Source organism: Nicotiana tabacum, chromosome 24, assembly GCF_000715075.1.
Source record: "Nicotiana tabacum cultivar K326 chromosome 24, ASM71507v2, whole genome shotgun sequence".
In the NCBI taxonomy this organism is placed as follows: Eukaryota; Viridiplantae; Streptophyta; class Magnoliopsida; order Solanales; family Solanaceae; genus Nicotiana; species Nicotiana tabacum.
In genome coordinates this window covers 85,989,466-86,008,987 of record NC_134103.1, presented here as the reverse complement: position 1 = coordinate 86,008,987, position 19,522 = coordinate 85,989,466, and positions in this window count along the sequence as shown.

Sequence of the window (19,522 nt, the reverse complement as noted above, 5' to 3'; positions counted from 1 at the left end):
TATCTTGGTTTAGTTGATATTATTCTACTTTAGATTTTTGTAACATTGATCAATGCATAGATCTTTTACTATCTCGCCCAAGAAGAATATATAGCCATTGCATTTTTTGAAATTGATTTCCATATTAGGCTATTGCAGTTGATACTTGCATGATTATTTGCTTGTTATGGTTACTATTGGCTTTTAGTAATTATTTAAGGCTTTCTGCATTCAGGTGCACTTATTTCCTCATCATGTAAACCTGGCTAAGCTTTTCTGTGAATCCAGGCTACAAGACATGCGGAGATAGAAGCAATTGATTTTCTATTTGAACAGTGACAGAAAAATGGACTTTCACTCTTGAAATTTCTGAAAGATTCTCAAAGTGCATTCTGTATGTTACCTGTGAGCCGTTTATAATGTGTGCAGCAGCCTTATCACATCTTGGTATGTTGAAGCATTTCATTATCTGTTCGTCTTGCTTTATATAACGTTTGCGCCTTTCTCGAGCATAACCTGTTTTTTTTGCTAGGAATAAAAGAAGCATATTATGGATGTGCAAATGATAAATTTGGAGGTTGTGGATCTATACTATCACTGAATACCAGCTGCTCTGAGCTTCCCACTAGGTTTGACCCAAGCTGATATTAATCACTGAATTTACTTCTTAATAATTCAGCTTTTCAAGAAAAAGCATCCAGTCACAAATAGTAGCTTTTTTTGTTAGGTCAATTGTTTATGCCCTCGTTAGATAAATTAGAATATCTGTGATCTAGAAAATCCCCCGTCTTCTTTGGCCAGTTGGAGATCTAGTGGAACTAAGGGTCAGAAGCAAGATCACGAGCTAATTCTACCTATGAGCTGCATGCTGATGTAAAACCTGTGGAGATGTTTGGCCTAATCCAGAGAGATATAGTTATGAGATTTCCTGCAAATGGATAATGTTTGGCCAGTTCTTGAACTTTGTTTTAAATAAATGGTTACTGTTAAATGAGAAAAAAATTAAATTTACAGTTGTCTTTTTAAATCTTTAAATATAATTCTTTTCTTATCATGTACCTGCTTGTGTTATTATTTCCTAATAGCCTCCCCGTTGAGTGTGCACATTTTTGCTTCAAGCCTGCTTAGAATTCTCAAACTCCTTTTTCTTTTTCTCTTTTTTTGGGAACACCTTTAAAGTACTCAGATTTTTATGGCCAGAAGTGTTTTTGACAATTAGTTAGGGAGAAAGGATTTGAAACGAGTTACTTAATCTTAGATACAGATTAGCATAATTAGTACTCTATATTTTATCTGCATGTGTTTCCTTAATCCTAGATATGTCAAATTTGATCCTCGCATGAATTTACCATTGCTCATTTCCATTGGCAAGGTTAGAGTACAGAAAGTCTTTTGTGGGTGACCAATATATACTAATTTGCTGTATCGCTTAAAGATCAGCCTAGTAACCCAGTTATATATACTTATCTAAGAGTTATCCTTCACTTTCTGTTTTACCATCTTTGATCCTCAATTTTCATTTCTGCTGCCCCAACTTGTTGAAATTTTGCCAAGTGTTTGCTGGTTTGCCAGAAGGCAGGGAACCACTGTACTGGTGTTTGATCCATAGATTGCAGCACTGTGGCTATAGTGGATAGCCAAAGGATAGAACAAGTCATATGTGGTAGCTGGTTTGTTGATTGATTCAACTATAGCTCTTGAACAAAAGAGGTATGCCGTTTCTTCATTCAAAAAAAAAAGAGTTAACCCCTTCGTGCCCGGCGAACACAAATTCTGCTGGTTTTCAATATCAAAAGAAGTTATTGGTCATAGTCAGTTTCTGGACAGTGTATGCTGGCATCATATACTTTTGTTTCCCCCCACTTCAAAACATCCTCAATTAAGACTTTATATTTTCATTAGGGGTATATACTCTTCATTTCCAAGGCATAGTTGTTGGGATATACTCTGCATTTGCAATGTAAGCACAAAGAGATTATTATGCTTTAGAATTATAGACCGTTTGACCAAACTTCTAAAATCTTCTTATTTTTTTGAATTTTTTTTTTTGAAAAAGTATATATTTTTTTTAAGAGAAGTAGTTTATGTTAGACTAATCAATTTGAAAAGAACTTTTGAACAATCATTTGTGTTTGACCAAAAATATGCTTTTAACTAGCGAACTACGAATAAGGACATGAAAAAATTTACTTAATTTTAATGTATTTCAAGTAGATACATAGCTTTAAATATTTATTATGAAAACACTAGATGAATTCTTCCCATCTGTCTGAGCCTTGGTGGACAGATTTACCCGGTGTCTCTACTGGTGGGAGTTAGCAACTATCCCTAGAATTAATCGAGGTGTGTGCAAGTTGGCCGGACACTACGATTACGAAAAAAAATAGCGTAACAATTAGATAAATTAAGTAGGGTTATTTCGGTATATGAAATGCTTTGCTAAGGGTATTTTCATCTAGCGGAAAATCACAACAGCTTCTGCTCTCAAAAGTGGCTTCTGCTTCTAGTTAGGAGTAATTATTTTTCTCCAAGCAGCTTGGGCAAACACCTCAACTCTCTAAAACAAACACTTTTTTTTTTTTGTGAAAAGGGAACTTGTGGCCTCTGAGAAGCTTGGCCAAACAGCTTATTAGTAATGTGTGTAAAGAAGAAACGTGAAATTGCTCTTATAGATGGAAAAAGAAAAAACATTCTGTGGATGTGCTTTAGAAGCTCTAGAAACTGCTATTATAATTTTAGAGAATGAATATAGCTGAGAAAGGATGTGGAGTTCCTTCAAGTGAAAATTCTAAATGCATGGTAGTTTGTATTATTTCACTGATCTGGCATGATTCAGCCTTAACCATTTGCTGTTTTCCTCATCACTGATTCTTGCCCGTCGAAATATGCGGAATGCATCTGTCTAAAGTTGTTTTCTTCTCCATCCATCTCTAGTTACCTGTCGAAATATGCGGAATGCATCCATCTAAAGATGTATGTTTGCAATACCATTATAGAATGTGGATAACATAGCCAACCGTTTTGGAAAACAAGGAACCTAGTCCTTGAGGACTGATGTGTGATCAAGTATTTTGGTTTAAACAAAGGTTCCCACCCCTCTCCCTTCCCAGCTGTGGGTAGAGGTCGGCATGCTCCACTATCAGTTTAACTTTTTGTGTTCTTTGTTCACTTACAATTGCCAACCCCCCAACCCCCGCTGGTCTTTGATATTTATTTGCTTTCATTTTCTAACAGTGGATTTACCTCATCAAAAAATGGTTTCAAATAGAGTGCTGGAATAATGCTTCTGAAGCAGTCTATCTTCTTCGGAGCTTCTATGAGCAAGGAAATCCGAATGGTATAGCTCTATCTCTATAACATTCTAATGCTACTAAATGTCGTTTGACAATAGATACTACATATAGAAAGTGGATGACAACAGACAGACTCAGGCTATTTCAGCCAGGGATTTATTTGCTTGCCTCGATCATCGTGCTATAGGATGTGACGTTTTCGCAAGTAAATCAATGGATTTAGAAAATCTGATTAGAGTAACAATGGAATGAATTTAGAGCTTAATTGGCATGTGGTAGCTTTGTAGTGAGGTTGCTTCATATTCCACTAATTCATCAACGCTATCACAGATATTACTTTTCTAAGACAAGGTTTTTATCCCAATCTTGCACAGTAGAAGATTGGTCTAATTCTGGGCTGTCACCTGGCATATAAACAAAGTACAGTGTCTGTACAAATAATGCTCCTTCAATTCCACGATTGACGTGACTGTCAGTTATGTACTACAGTAGTAATTTATCTTTTAAAAAGTAAACAGTAAAAGTTTTTTTCAGCTTTTAAGATGGAATGCAGGTGATATGAGTTTAATAAATTGTGGATGTGTCACTTATAGCCAGTTGATGGCTATCTATTGCGATTTAAATGGAAGTTTAAGAGATATAATTGCTCATTTCCATTTAATTTTCAAATGGCTAATTAATGATAGGAAGGGGTTAACCCATCTATTACGTCCGAGGGATATGGACAGATGGTTGGAAATCTTGTACCTTTAACCAGATGTCTCGTGGGGAATGGAGAACCTTTTGGTAAAGAGAACTAAACTTTCTTTAGTGGGTTTACTTGATGCAAATCCAAATCTAGCCCCACTGAGCTTTAGATACCGGGTGGTTAAAACAAAAAGGAAACCTCTCTATCTTACTACGAGTTTTTAAACTATTTATTTTACTAAGTTTGAGATTAATTGTAACAAGTCCAGAATTATGGAACTTTAACTTATTTATGGAATAGGCTTGACTTTGACCATTGTTATCAAATCACTAATTATACCTTAACGTTTCATCCTTTTGAGATTGTTAACAAAAAAGTTACACACTAGACTAATAAAATGACATGTATTACCAAGAACTTGTTGGGCTATCATCACAACAACAGGCCCAAAGTTTATTTGACTCAACCTTGCGTGGGTGTTACCTGACTAGTTACCAGGTCCAAAATAAATGAGAAATAGCACCCAACAACTTAGAACGTTCTTGTACAATTTATTACGATGCCTAATCACAAATGAACATGTTTATGTAATCACCATCGATACTAGTTCGTGGCCAACAAGATTTTGACTCCAAACATGAAATCATCACGCTAAATAAATGATTAACAACAAACTCTTTTGGGGATAGCAAAGTTATTAACCACATTAAGCTTAGCAGCACATGTCTTGCAAACAATCAATCCTTCTTCCAACTTTACAATTATCCCTCTAGACTTGACTGTTTCTCTACACATATTCATGTGAAATCTTTATCAAATAATTCCAGATCTAATTACCAATGAGAATCAACAGTTCACAGAAGCATGGAAGTGATTTCAGGGGGGATTAATCACGATTATTTTGGATCACAGGTTCATACAACTTGAATAAATCAAGTAAGGTTCATTAGGCAATTTTTGCGTGATACAGGTAGCGAAGCTTTAACTAATTAACGATTAAGAGGGTGTTTGGCTAAGCTTATAAGCCGGTCAAACTGGCTTATAAGCACCCTTTGACTTATCTACGCATTTGGTAAACACTCAAAGTGCTTATAAGTCAAGTGCTTATAAGCTAAAATCAGCCATAAGTCATAAGCTGGTCACCCCCAACTTATGTCTTTTCAACTTATAAGCTCTTTTAGTTTGACCAACACTTTTACTAGTTTATCCTTAATAATATTTTCTAATTCACAAAATATTTTTCCCAAAATAAATTTTTTGATTTTCTCTTCATTCCATATTCGTTATTAATTCTTTTCTTTATAAATAAATTTTTAATTTATAATCTTTTGAAAAACATTCAAGGGTATTTTAGTCATTTTAACAAAAGAATAGCTTATGAACACTTTTTAATCAAACACATCAACTGCTTATTATCAGTTTCAGCACTTTTATCCAAACACGTAAATATTTATTTTAAAAATCAATTTCAGCACTTAAAATACTTTTCAACACTACAAGCTTATCAGCTATTTACAATCAGCTAATCCAAACGGGCTCTAATAGCCTGTTTGGCCAAGTTTCTCAGGAGGCTAGAAGTTTTTTTTTTTTTTTCCAAAAGCACTTTTTTTTCTTAACTTGAGGTGTTTGGCCAAGCTTTTTTGGGGGAAAAAAGTGCTTTTGGGAAGAGCAGTTTCTGAAAAGCAAAAAAAGTGCTTCTTCTAGTTTTGACTTTTTTTCTTACCAAAAATACCCTTAACACAATATAGTATATACTAAAATAACCGTCAAACCTAATACTTAGTATATTAAGGTATAAATATTTCTTATTATTTTTAGGATAACTTTTTAATATATAGTGACTTTAGGGGTGAATGCTTTTATATTTGTTGAATGATTTTTAATATATTTAACTTATATTAAAACTTTTAAATTTTATTTTCATATTGTACTTAAATAAAATAAAAAGATTTAATTATTGCATGTAATAATAAAATTTTGAAATTATTTATTTACTTATAATATTAACTATTAAGTAAATTTATTCATGTACTTATTTATAATTTAATACTTAAAATCTTGGTCAAACAGAAAATTATTGCTCAAAAGTGATTTTAATGCTTAGTCAAACAAAAACTTTATCTATCCAAAAGTGTTTTTTTAAAAGAAGTTCTCAAAATAAGCTTATTTCTCCGGCTCAGCCACACAGGCTATAAGTCATTTTATCAGAACAGAATAATCACAAGACAAACAAACAGACAAATCAGAAACTAACAAGCTAACGAATGCATCTGCGATTTCATTATAAGAACAAATTCGAAAGTACAGGTTTAGATGGATACCTGACTGTGCAGGAATTAGCTTGGAAAAAAAACCAAAGAAAGGCTAAATGATGAAAGCTGGAGCTCAGCCAAACAAACAGCCCACAAATTTGAGCTTTGACAGCTTGTAGAAATACAGGAAGAAAAGAAATCGAGCTTTGAAATCAGTTCTCTTCAAATCTCCATTGAAAATTCCAGTTTTTCTTTCTGTTTTTTTTTTTAGCTTTTCATTTTCAGATCTGGTTTTTGGTATTTTCCAGTTGCTACTAGATGACTTAGGCGTTTGCGAGAGTGAGGAGTGAATGAGAGCGCTATTGTGTGTGAGGGATCGGATGAGAGAGTGAGAATTGTGTTTACGAGGGTAGGTGCAGATGAGCGGTGGCAGAGCCACCTTATAGGACCGGGTGTCAAATGACACTTTTGGCGTAAAAATATAGTGCATAATTAGGTATAAAAATAAATTATATGTAAATATATTATCTATTGACTCCGCTTAATTTTTTGATATATTTATTTTTATATATTTTGACACTGCTTAACAAAAATTCTTGCTCCGCGCCACTGGCATATGAGAGTGTAGAAGGAGAAGGGGAGGGGATAGGGTATGTGTAAAGGGGAGATGATCAAATCTGAGACCAGAACTCAGAAGGGGAAAGGGGTCGTTTTTGTAAGAGATGAGGAAGAGGCGACGTAGTTTGGATACCAAACTCGTCGTTTGGACTGACTTGTAAGCAAATTCCTGGACCGGGTATTGGGATTGGGTTGGGGCGGAATGTGGGGTAATTGGGCCATTAAAAATTTCAACCCAACTCCAATAAAACCCAAACGGGATTTGCAGCCGTACCCTATATTTGTGTCACCTTTTAACATGTATCCTATTTTTTTAAAATTATTGATTTGGTAGCCATCTCATAAAAAATCCGTAATAATATGACAATTACACCCCTGACAAAATATATAAAACGATCTCCTCCTCTTCTCTCAGTAACTTTATAAAAAAATCAGAAACTTGTCCAGATTCATCTTCAGAATTATACTTGCATGAAGTTATTTCACCTTGAAACTAAAACTTCATGCTAATGTAGCATGAAGTTGTTTCATGTTGAACCTAAAACTTCATGCTAATATAGCATGAAGTTGTTTCACATTGAAGCTAAAACTTCATGCTAATGCATGCTGAAATTATTTATCCTGCAGTCTACAGTTTGTCATGAATTTTATCCGAAATTTCAATCTAAATATGCTGAAATTATTTAGTCATTTGCTAAAACTTCAGACTAAACGTGCTGAAGTTATTTAGTTTATTTGCTAAAACTTCAGACTAAACATGCTTAAGTTATTTAGTTCATTCGCTAAAACTTCAGACTAAACATGCTTAAGTTATTTAGACAAAACATGCTTAAGTTATTTAGTTCATTTGCTAAAACTCCAGACTAAACATGCTTAAGTTATTTAGTTCATTTTCTAAAATTTCAGACTAAATATGCTTAAGTTATTTAGTTCATTTGCTAAAATTTCAGACTAAACATGCTTAAGTTTTTTAGTTCATTTGCTAAAATTTCAGACTAAACATGCTTAAGTTTTTATCTTGTAGTATGTAATTTTCTAATGAGTTTTTGTTAATGCATGCTGAAGTTATTTAGTTCATTTGCTAAAACTTCAGATAAAACATGTTGAAGTTATTTAGTTCATTTGCTAAAATTTCAGACTAAACACGCTGAAGTTTTTTAGTTCATTTGCTAAATTTTCAGACTAAACATGCTTAAGTTTTTGTCATGCAGTATGTAATTTTCTAAAGAATTTTTGCTAATGCATGCTGAAGTTATTTAGTTCATTTTCTAAAATTTCATACCAAAACATGCTGAAGTTTTGTAACGCCATCTACAGTTTTGTCCTGAGTTTTATCCGAAACTTCAGTCTAAACAAGTTGAAATTTTTTAGTTTATTTGCTAAAATTTCTGCCTAAACCTGCTTAAATTTTTGTCCTGCAGTTTGTCAATAGTCTTTTATTAAAAAAGGGCAAAATTGTCTTTTTAAAATGCTTATAACAAAAAAATGGGTACGGATACAAACGGGAAAATAAAACGGATATAAGTTAAAAAGGGGCGATCAAATAGGGCGGCCCATGCAATTTTTACCAGCTCCTGCCTTTCTTTCCATTAGGCTTTCAAAATTAGCCTATTTAGCCTAATTGAACCCATTTTGCAGTATTGAGCCATTAAACTAATTAAAGTTGTGACCTAAAGCACTAACTAATTAATTAAACCTAAAAAAATGTCAAAAAATAAGAATGATTACATTATTTTGATAGGACCCCCCCCCCCCTTTATATATTTTCTAGAAATGCAAAGTAACATGTGATTAAACTCTAAGAATGTAAAGAGTAAAACATAAAATATTTTTTTTGTCATTTTTATGATTTAAAATGCTACTAGATATGCTAACAATTCAAATAAATGCCCAACAAATACAATACAAAAAAGTAAAGAAAATTCCTAAAATCTTACCAAAGTAATTAAAACTAATTTTAAAGTACTTTTAGGAGTATTCCAGTTATGGGGCAAAAATTACGTGCTCACAAACACAATAAGCACACAACACACAAAAGAAAGTAATTTCTTATTCAACGACATACCAAAATGTTAGATTCAAGAATAGAAAAGCAGAGTTTTTGAATACTATCTTATCATGGCGTAGTTTAATCGCGAAAATATCGCCATTATTCTTCTTCTATCTGCTCATAGAGGAGACTTTAACTATCTTCAAAAAGTGTATTACGCCGGCAATACGCACGACAGAATTATTATTATTATTATTATACTAAAATTTTTGCGGGTGATTTGGTCCAACAATTAATTAAGATATACTTTATCGCCGTAACGAGTTAAAGTTACTATTACATCTATTTTAAAAATCTCTATATATAGAGAGGTAAGTAACACCTCTCATAGACCAAGAAAGCTACTTACCATTTTTAAAGATTTTTTGGCTTTTTCTCCTTTTTTTTTTTTTTTTTATCTTATTTTAAAAAATTCAAAAGTGTCTAAATACATTACTCAATTAAATAAGGAGAACAGTTAACAAAATGAAAAATAAGAGACCTAAATCACCAAGATCTTTCATTTTCCGAGAACTCTTCATTCTCTAGAACTTAAACCTTTTTTCATTTTCTCCAACCAAATAAATGAAGGAAAAAAGTGATCGTGGATATAGTTGAACTTTGAACTATAACTTTCCTTAAATTCCCCTCATTATTCTTTTAGGTACACTAGACTAGAGGGCTTACGAGTTACATAATGTTGATTTTTTTAATCTTATATAAAAAAAGTGTAGTATCTAAATTCATTACGCACTTAAAGGCAAAGAAGATGAAAACCTTTCATTTTCCAAAAACTTTCACTTGCTATAACTCCTAATCTTACCTTTTCATTTTCTGGTATTACAAACTATATTAGGCTGGTTAGCTCAGGAAAAGGATAGGCGGTGTTGCAGCATCCCTGGTTATCTCCTTGAGCTGTTGTTCAGCCCTAGTACTACAACATTGTTGCTAGGGCTGAACAATTGCGAAGGAGATAAAACTGATGGAGGAACCGGACAAGTTGGTGTTTAATGTTTTAGAAGACTATACTCATACTTTATTACATGTGCAACCCCATGAAATGAAAAATGGTTAACCAGCATGCAAATGGGGACAGACAAATGATCAATAAATTAGCCTATCATTAACTTGTCTAGATTTTAGAGGTAAAATAGGGACATGGTGAGAAAGATAGAAATAGCGAGCAGATGTGTATCTAGGATTTTAAGAGCATGGGTGTACCATTATCTTTAGATAAATATATGAATTGATAATATAAGTTTTTTCATGACATGACCCAAGTTGATGAGCAAACTCTAATTAATATTATTATCATTATTTATATCCTCGATGAGTTTTCATTTTTTGAAAACTACAATAGTAGAATCATTACTTACTGTTTTAAATATCTTATGTTATATTTAATAAGTAAAAATAATTTTAAAAAAATTATCCATCTGATCACGCCCAACTATACTTCCTAAGAGGTTTGACGGTCGTTGCAAATATAATCTAGTTTACAAGTCCGGAGTCGAATCTCACAGTGAATTAACCTACTAATTACAACCACTCGTTTCGCACGAATTCAAGTAATCAACCTTCAGAAATATTAAATAACGATTTGAATGGTTACTAACTAAGATCAAAGTAATTAAAATGCATGAATTTATAACTAACTGAGCAAATATTGTGGACAAGATTTGAAAAAGTTTAGGGTTATGATTTCCCATATTATCTGAATCTCTCTCCGTCACATTTTTTATAAATTCACATAAGTATTCTCTACCGATCGTGAGTACTTTGGGTGCTGTAGCTCTCTCTCGAGCAACTACTACAATTTACTAGACGTATTCTCTCGAACTACGCTAGCTGGCACTAATTCACCTCTCACTACGATCGCACCAAGGTTTCGTTACCTCGTATCCTGCCTCTAAACCTTCCGTATTGATCTCTCAAATATGTTAGGAGTGATGTTATTCAACAACTACCTAAATGTGCACTCTCTCTCTCTCTCGAGCAATATACAGACTAAATAGGCACAGTTAATTGAGATCTCTTCAATCAAGTTGAACAAGTAGAGAAAAATCAAAGGTAATTCTATATTAAACGTAGTAGAAAATTATCCTCCAATAAATTCTATCAAATCCTAGATTAGAAGTTTAGCTGCTCATAAATGTATCAACAATCGTCATGATGTTCAAAGACATTAAACTATAAAGTATAGAGATGAACGGAGGGAAAACTCGTTTTGATTCTTGCTCCACCGTGCTCTCTAGCCTTTTTCTTCTCCAAAATAGTGCCCAACCCTTTCTCAAACCGTTTGGGGAGTATTTATATGTTAGGGCCGAAATTACCCAGTCCAAATCCAGGTTAGAGTCTTTTAACCCGCTACTTTTAATTACCAGGCTATAGACTTCGCGAGGCCAGACTTATAGCGCGGTCAGCCTGGCTACAGAGCTGGCTACGCCTGGCCTGTAGCGCGGTCAAGCTGGCTATAGAGCTGGCTTTACTTGGTCTGTAGCACGGTTTGGGTACTTGATGCTTTTGTGTTCTTTTCTTGTATTTTTGTCCTCTTTTTGTGCAACTTTCATTTGACATTTTCTTCTGATGCTCCTACACATAAAATAATACAATTTAGCTCAAATGTCGCACAATCAATCATTAAACCAATAAAATATAGGGCAAGTAGTGTACTAAAAGTATAGCATTTTGGCCGAACATCACCACTCCACACTTAAACGTTGCTCGTCCTCGAGTCAACTACCAATTCACATTCCTAGAGCACTTTATTTTTTTTTAGCACATCCAAAGCATACCATACCTATGACTATGGTTGATAGCAACAATTAAACTTTAGCATATGCCTTCAACACACACTTCCCTTTACTATATGCCATACTTTAAAAATTTATTCAACACAAGACAACATGTTTATAATAATCCTAGCCTCACAAACTAACTCAATATCACAATGCATTCATAGCTTGAAGACTTAACATCATAGAGAAATCTAATAACGCCACCTATCCCTTGCGAAATCATGTGCCCTCACAACAAGAACAAAAGAGTAAGTTGAGTCCACACACTCGAATCAAATATTCAAATATATTTGAAGGACTCAGATAAATCAAAGAAATTCCTCACTCTCACAAAGAAGTCACATGCATGCCCAAAGTACCATAGGCTTGCCCGTTATGTAAACCTCTACTAATGTAGGCTTGCTCGATCTAAAATCAATTAGAACTTTTTATGGTTATAATGTGGGCTAAAGGATGGGTAGGATAAATTTAGGTATAGTGACTAACCCTCCTAAGCACTTTAATGTATCACAAAATTAACTTAAGCGCATTTTTCTTCAACCCAAGTGCAATTTCACTACCAATATCACCCCCTAAAATAGAAAAGATGAAGCTAAAAATAAAAATAAAAAATAAAACAAGAAGTAATTAGTTTATCTAATATTTACAAGTCACAGAGAATATATAATCTCCCACCCCACACTAAATTCATGCAATGTCCTCAGTGCATATATAAATTCATAAAAAACAAGTAAGGTGGTAGGAAAACTCCTTGATCAGTCATCGTCATCGCCTTCATCTTTGAAGGCCCCATCTGCATCCTCTGCTCCCTCCTCAACATCATCATTATCCTCCTCCTCGAACTGCTCTGGATCAGCCTCGAAACACTTTGGCGTGTTGACATCCTCATCCTCTGGGAGTCGTTGGCCATCGCCAAGCCCAACCAGATGTTGGGCATGAGCATTGAGCGGAAAATGCTCCTCCAAGATGGCCCTCTCCTCAGTAGTGGACGGCCTCCCTCCAATCCTAAGCTGCAAGTCCATCATCCCATATAAATGGGCCATAAAGTTGTCATCTCGAGCATTGCGCTCGACACCTATCAGTGAGGCCATAGCACTCTCCTCCTTCGCCCGGATGCTGGTGATGTTCGTCAGTTAGAGGGGTGGTGGAATGACTACATCAAAAGCTCGCTCCTCCTCCACATCTTCTTTTCTCAAATACTGAGTCAGCATGTTACTGAAACACAATCTATCAATTCTCTTGCTTGCTCTCACATGCGCCATCTGGTAGCGTATCAACTGGACTATATTCACTTTCTGGACGGTCATTAGGAAGTACAGCAGGCAGACCCTTTCACGACTAATCAAGGTCTCATGGTTTCATGGTAGTAGCCGCGTGTTGATCAATTTCAACCACACCTGAGCTTCTCGACTTCATTTTTCTCTTTGGAAATTTCCTATGACGTTGGGTCTTCTAGTCACGGATCCAAGCAACCACAAAATGGACACCATAGAGAGTGTGTCTCAGCGCCGGATATGTTAGACGGGCAATGAAGTTATCCAGGGGCTCTTGAAGAACATTCGGAACTCCCAAGTAATTGCATATAGCTGATGCAGAAAAATCAATCTACCTCCCCCGAATAGGCACTAGCTGCTCAGGATCATTCGGATCATAACCGGCATAAAACTCACGGACAAGGTTTACATTGATATCCCTAGTGTTTCCAAACACGTAGCTCAATCCAAGCTTATGAATACCCTTCCAAATTGAATGATACTTAGATTTTAAACGACGCTCATAAACAGCTGACTCAGAGTGTATATGTCTCGGCCGACAAAGCTTGTACTAGTCCTTGGCAGACTAGGGTATCCTCTTAAGTCCAAATTCTCGTTGTCCCGCAGGCTGTGGACGTGAAGATTCTATAGTTGCAACTGCTTGCAACCCCTCAACCTGACTTGAAGTGGCCTCCCCTCCTTTCTTCTTTTTCGGTGGAGGTGTGGAGGAAGCCTTGGCTTTTGTGGGAGCAGTGGCTTTACCCTTGCCTTTACCACTCTCCTTCTTAGGAGGCATATTCGTACCTACACAAGTAGACATTAGTCAGCCTTAGAAGGATTGAATCACTTCAAAATATGGTCTTGCAACCCCACACTTAAGAGTTTATCACATGATGTTCAACAATTTTGAGGCTACTCAGAATTCACCTTTTTTATTTTAGCATGAGAATCAAACAATGACACAATGATGTCTACTACAATTGCGAAGTATATAGCTACCGGTGAGCAACCCCACACTTAAAATTGCAAGTGGTGCAAGGCGACATAGCACTATTATTACAATCCCAGAGACTCGGGCTCCAATGGGGACAAAGAATGCCTTTGAGGCATTTTGAAAAAAACACTTAGCGCGCACTAGAGCCATGAAAGTACTTGTAGGAATGAGGGATTGCCTCACCCTCCTAAATCGTCTTGGGAATTTTATGCTACCATTTTTGTACACAACAACAATACCGTTCGTATGGGGTTTATGGGATTAGGACAAACAAGCACATTGTTACTATGAAGAATAAACCCAAAAGTTATCTGATTTCATTACTTTACTCAATTCGAAATTTGGCAAAGAAAAGAGTTAGGAACCATACCTTAGATGCTTAGGAGGGGAAATTGCTCTTCAATTAATGTTGCTAGTGATTGAATGAATGGATGAATGAATGGCTTCAATGGAGTTTGTGTGTGTGAGAGAGAGGGAGAGGAGGTTGGCAGTGGGTGTATGGTAGGGCAGTGTATTCAGGAAGGGTTTGGGCATGTGTTATGTTTGGGAAGGGCTGGGCGGGTAGTTAGTTAATTAAGGGAGGGTGTTTTAGGACAAGGAAATAAGAAGAGAAGAGAAGAAATTTAAAAAACAAATATTACTTACCTGGCACCGCGAGGTGGATCTCGCTACGGCCCAGGCGACATGAGGGTGGCAGCGAGCAGGGGACCAGGTTGCATGAGTTCTGAAACAAGGATTAGACCTGGCGACACGATAGAAGTAGCACGGCCTAGCATGCTAGGAGCTGGGCTACGCGAGGTCTATTGTCAGGTCCACTGTGCCTTAGTTGTGCGACATGAGGTAGGCAGTGAGGTCTGGAGCACTAGTGTGATTTTTTATTCCGTTTTGTGAACGACTCCAAGCACTATGACCTCCTAGCGTGCTCCAGTACCTGTTCAAACACCAAAACTTAACTAAAAACTTGTTAGTGCCTAAAAACAAAAAGAAAATTCTAGTTAAGCTAACTTAAACTACGAATTGGGTTGCCTCCCAACGAGCGCCTTAGTTAACGTTGCGACATGACGAATATAACATTACAATGGGTTGCCTCCCACGAAGCGCCTGATTTAACATCGCGGCACGCCACAGGCAATCGAACTTAAGGTTCACTCAACATTTGAGGCTCCTGCAAATAAGTAACTGATACAACATTTTCCTCATCCATGCCAAGGTAATGTTTCAACCTTTGCCCATTGACTCTAAACCTGTTTATTCTATCCTCGGATTCAATTTCTACAGCTCCACTTGAGAATACTTGCACAACTCTAAATGATCCCGACCATCTAGTTTTCAGCTTACCTGAAAATAATTTCAATCTTGAATTATACAAAAACACGACATCTCCGGGTTTGACAATCATCTTTTGAATATGCTTATCGTGCATCATCTTCATCCTTTCTTTGTATAGCCTAGTGCTCTCAAAAGCATGGTAACAGAATTCGTCAAGTTCATGAAGCTTTGTGACTCTACTCGTACCGGCAATCTCCATGTCAAGATTTAATTGCCTTAATGCCCAAAAAGCTCTATGCTCTTACTCCACCGGTAAGTGACACGCAGTTCCAAATACCAATTTGTATGGTAACATACCAATCAGAGTTTTGAATGCAGTGCGGTAGGCCCATTGTGATGACCCGAAAGGTCATCTTTAAATTTAATATTTATTTATGTAATATGAGACCTCGAATAGAACCATTTAGCTTTTCTCGACTTGCGTGCACAATCCGTAAATTATTCTGGATAGTTTTTATGTGAAAAATAGATTAAAATGTGAAATAGAGCTTTAAAACTCAGCTGAGTTGACTTTGGTCAATATTTTGAGCAAACAGACTCGGATCAGTATTTTGACAATTCCGGTAGGCCCATGTAGTCGTTTGGGACTTGGGCGTATGCTCGAAATTGGATTCGGAAGTCCCTAGCTCAAATTATCGCAATTTAACGAAAACTAGAAATCCAATGGCTAAAGATTTTCAAAGTTTGACTGCGGATTTGACTTTATCGATATCGGACTCGGATTGAGATTCCGAGAGTTGAAATAGCTCTGTTATGTCATTTATGACTTGTGCGCCAAATTTGAAATCATTCCGGATTCATTTAATATGTTTCGGCATGAGTTTTATAATGTGAAAAGTTTGAAACTCATAAGTCCGAATCGAGGAGTGAATTGTAATTTTGACGTTATTTGACGTTATTTGAGACCCCGAGTAAATTCATATTATATTATGGGACTTGTTGGAATATTTGGTTGAGGCCCCGAGGGCCTCGGGTGGATTTCCGATGGTTAACGGAGTTTAATTTGGATATTCTAGAATGTTTCGACATCATCTCTTCAAGAATAAGTGGTATCAAATTAAGCAAATGAGCTTCAGATTCAGTTTTGATTAAATCATTAGATCCGTATTGAAATTTTGGAGCCATAGCAAAAAGAATCGTTGAATTCAGACATCGTATGAGAGAGTTATGCCCATTTCCGTGTCGGGAAATATTTTCCGTCAACGTCCGGGGTAGCGTGGGGCGCTATCCCTGGCGCTGGGACTTCCGAAGTTCTGGAAACGGTGCCACAGGCAGTGCCCCACGCTACCTGTGACACCACATAAAACCCCTATAAAAGGGGGAGTTTTGCCATTTTTACTCATTTATGAGCTTTGAGTCTCGGATTTAGGCGATTTTTACGGGAAAACATTAGGGTAAATGTTCCTTATTCTATATTGATTATATTTCCTGATTCCATACTCATTTACATCATGAATCCATGAATTTATGGAAGAAAAATCAGATTTTTATAAAATCTTCCAAAAATGTATAATGAAGATTTGAAGGTCAATCCGATGTCGGGATTCAATAATTTTTGTATGGTTGAACTCCTATCGGAACAGGTGTTCAGATTTCGTGAGTTTTTTTCGGGATTTAAGACGTGGGTCCCACTGTCAATTTTTAAAATAAATTTTGGATTTTAATCCAGAAAATTAGTAAATTCATATGGAATTAATTCCTACGATTCGTGTTGAGTATATTGAATTGTTTGTGACTAGATTTGAAGCTTTCGGACACGAATTCGCAAGGCAAAGGTTTATTGGAATATTGAAATTGGTTGTGAAGCGAGGTAAGTGTCGTGGTTAACCTTGACTTGAGGGAATAGAACCCTTGAATTATTTGTTATGTGAAATTCATGTGAACGACGTATAGGCGAGGTGACGAGTGTTTACTTTATCAAATTAATTATTTGCATAATTATTTGGAATCATAAATTGTTTTAAATTATGAATTAATTATTATATTAATTATTTCTCTCATATTCCTTGCTCAATATTATGCCTTGAATCTATGCTATAATTGCTACATGCTTATTTGATTTGTGTGACTTAATTTCTACTTGATATTTAGCAAACTAATTATTGAATTGCCTATTTCCTCCTTAATTTCCATAATTAATTGCTACTTTCCATCACTTATTTCTAAATAAATCATAATTATTCTATGTCTGTTGTCTTATAATTTTATATTAATTGATGTATTTATTGGAGTAATTTCTTTATAAGAATTGGTTAATTATATTATTTGAGGAGCGGGTTGCACGCCGCAACAGAAATGAAAGTGAACATATTGGAGGAGCGGGTTGCACGCCGCAACAGACTTGATTGAAATGAATATATTGGAGGAGCGGGTTGCACGCCGCAACATAATTATTTGAAATGAATATATTGAAGGAGCGGGTTGCACGCCGCAACAGAATTGATTGCACGGATATATTGAGGATCGGGTTGCACGATGAAATGGAATTAAATGAAAATTAATATATTGTGGGATCGGGTTGCACGCCGCAACGGAAACTGATTGAAATAATAATTGGTTATGGCTGTCGAATTGGTTTCAACTGTTGAAATGAGATACCTGTTTTATTTCTATTATCATTGTTATTATTATTATTATTGCGTACAGGTTAATGTAAGTGACCTGCTTTAGCCTCGTCACTACTTCGTCGAGGTTAGGCTGGACACTTACTGGGTACATGGGATCGGTTGTACTCATACTACACTCTGTACTTCTTGTGCAGATACCAGAGTTGGTCCTAACGGCGTATAGTAGATTTGATCGGATTCAGCTATTCGCAGGAGACTTGAGGTATAACTGCATGGCGTTCGCAGTTCTGGTTTTCTTTCAGACAACTTTATTTTTATTCAGACCCTTGTTTGTATTATTTTAGAAGCTCGTGCACTTGTGACACCAGTTATGGGATGGTATTTAGACATCGCTATTATTATGTATTATTCACTTTATATCAGACTTTATTTTCGCATGTGTTTCTTTGTTATTAATTAATTTAAAATTGTTTAAATATGGCTAATATTATTCTAGTGTTGGCTTGCCTAGCAAGTGAAATGTTAGGCGTCATCACGGTCCCTAAGGTGGGAATTTCGAGTCGTGGCACCCATAGTACATCATCCAATTTTTTCGCCCAATGAGTCCGAGTAGCATTTACAGTTTTGGTCTAAACACTCTTAATTTCTATGTTTGACACCTTCACTTGTCCACTTGCTTATGGGTGATACGGAGTGGCGACTTTATGGCGAATGCCATATTTCTCCAACAACTTTGCAAAGGTCCGGTTGCAGAAATGGGTGCCTCCATCACCGATGATCGCTCTTGGAATACTAAATCAGGTGAAGATATTTTTCCTTAGAAAACCAATAACTCCTTTTGCATCATTTGTTGGGAGTGTCACGACTTCTACCCATTTTGAGACATAGTCCACAGCTACCAGTATGTACTTGTTGTTATATGAACTGATAAATGGTCCCATAAAATCGATTCCCCATACATCAAATACTTTTACCTCTTGAATTGGGTTCATGGGCATCTCATGTCGACGGGAAATATTCCCCACCCGTTGGCACTCATCACAGCTTTTCACCCAAAATGGCCTTATTCCTCCAAAATGGCCTCCATAAGGCGAAGCATGACATGCCTGCAAAACAGAAGTTTGGTCTATCTCGGGAATACATCTCCGGATCATGTTATCAATACAAATCCTAAACAAATATGGTTCATCCTAGAAATACATGCGACAATCACGAAATAACTTTTTCTTCTTCACAGAGGACAAGTCATAGGGAACAATACCACTCGCCAAGTAGTTTGCAATATCTACATACCATAGCGCTACCTTAAGGCTCGTGGCTAAAAGTTGTTCATCTGAAAAAGTCTCCACGATCTCTTCCACCTTAACCCTCTTTTCAGTTCCTTCGGACAAATGATCAGCAACTTGGTTTTCCGCTCCCTTTCGATCACGGATATCCAAGTCGAACACTTGCAGTAGTAGCACCCATCGAATCAAGCACAACTTTGACTCATTCTTCTCAATTAGGTACCTGAGAGCAGCATGGTCAGTATAAACAATTACCTTCGAGCCTATCAGATATGATATGAATTTGTCAAATGCGAACAGCACTGCTTAACATATCTTTCTCTATCACTGTGTAATCCAGTTGGGCACCACTCAAGGTTCTACTTGCATAGTAGATTGGATGCGTGACTTTATCTTTTCTCTGCCCAAGAATTGCTCCAACAACATAGTCCCTTGC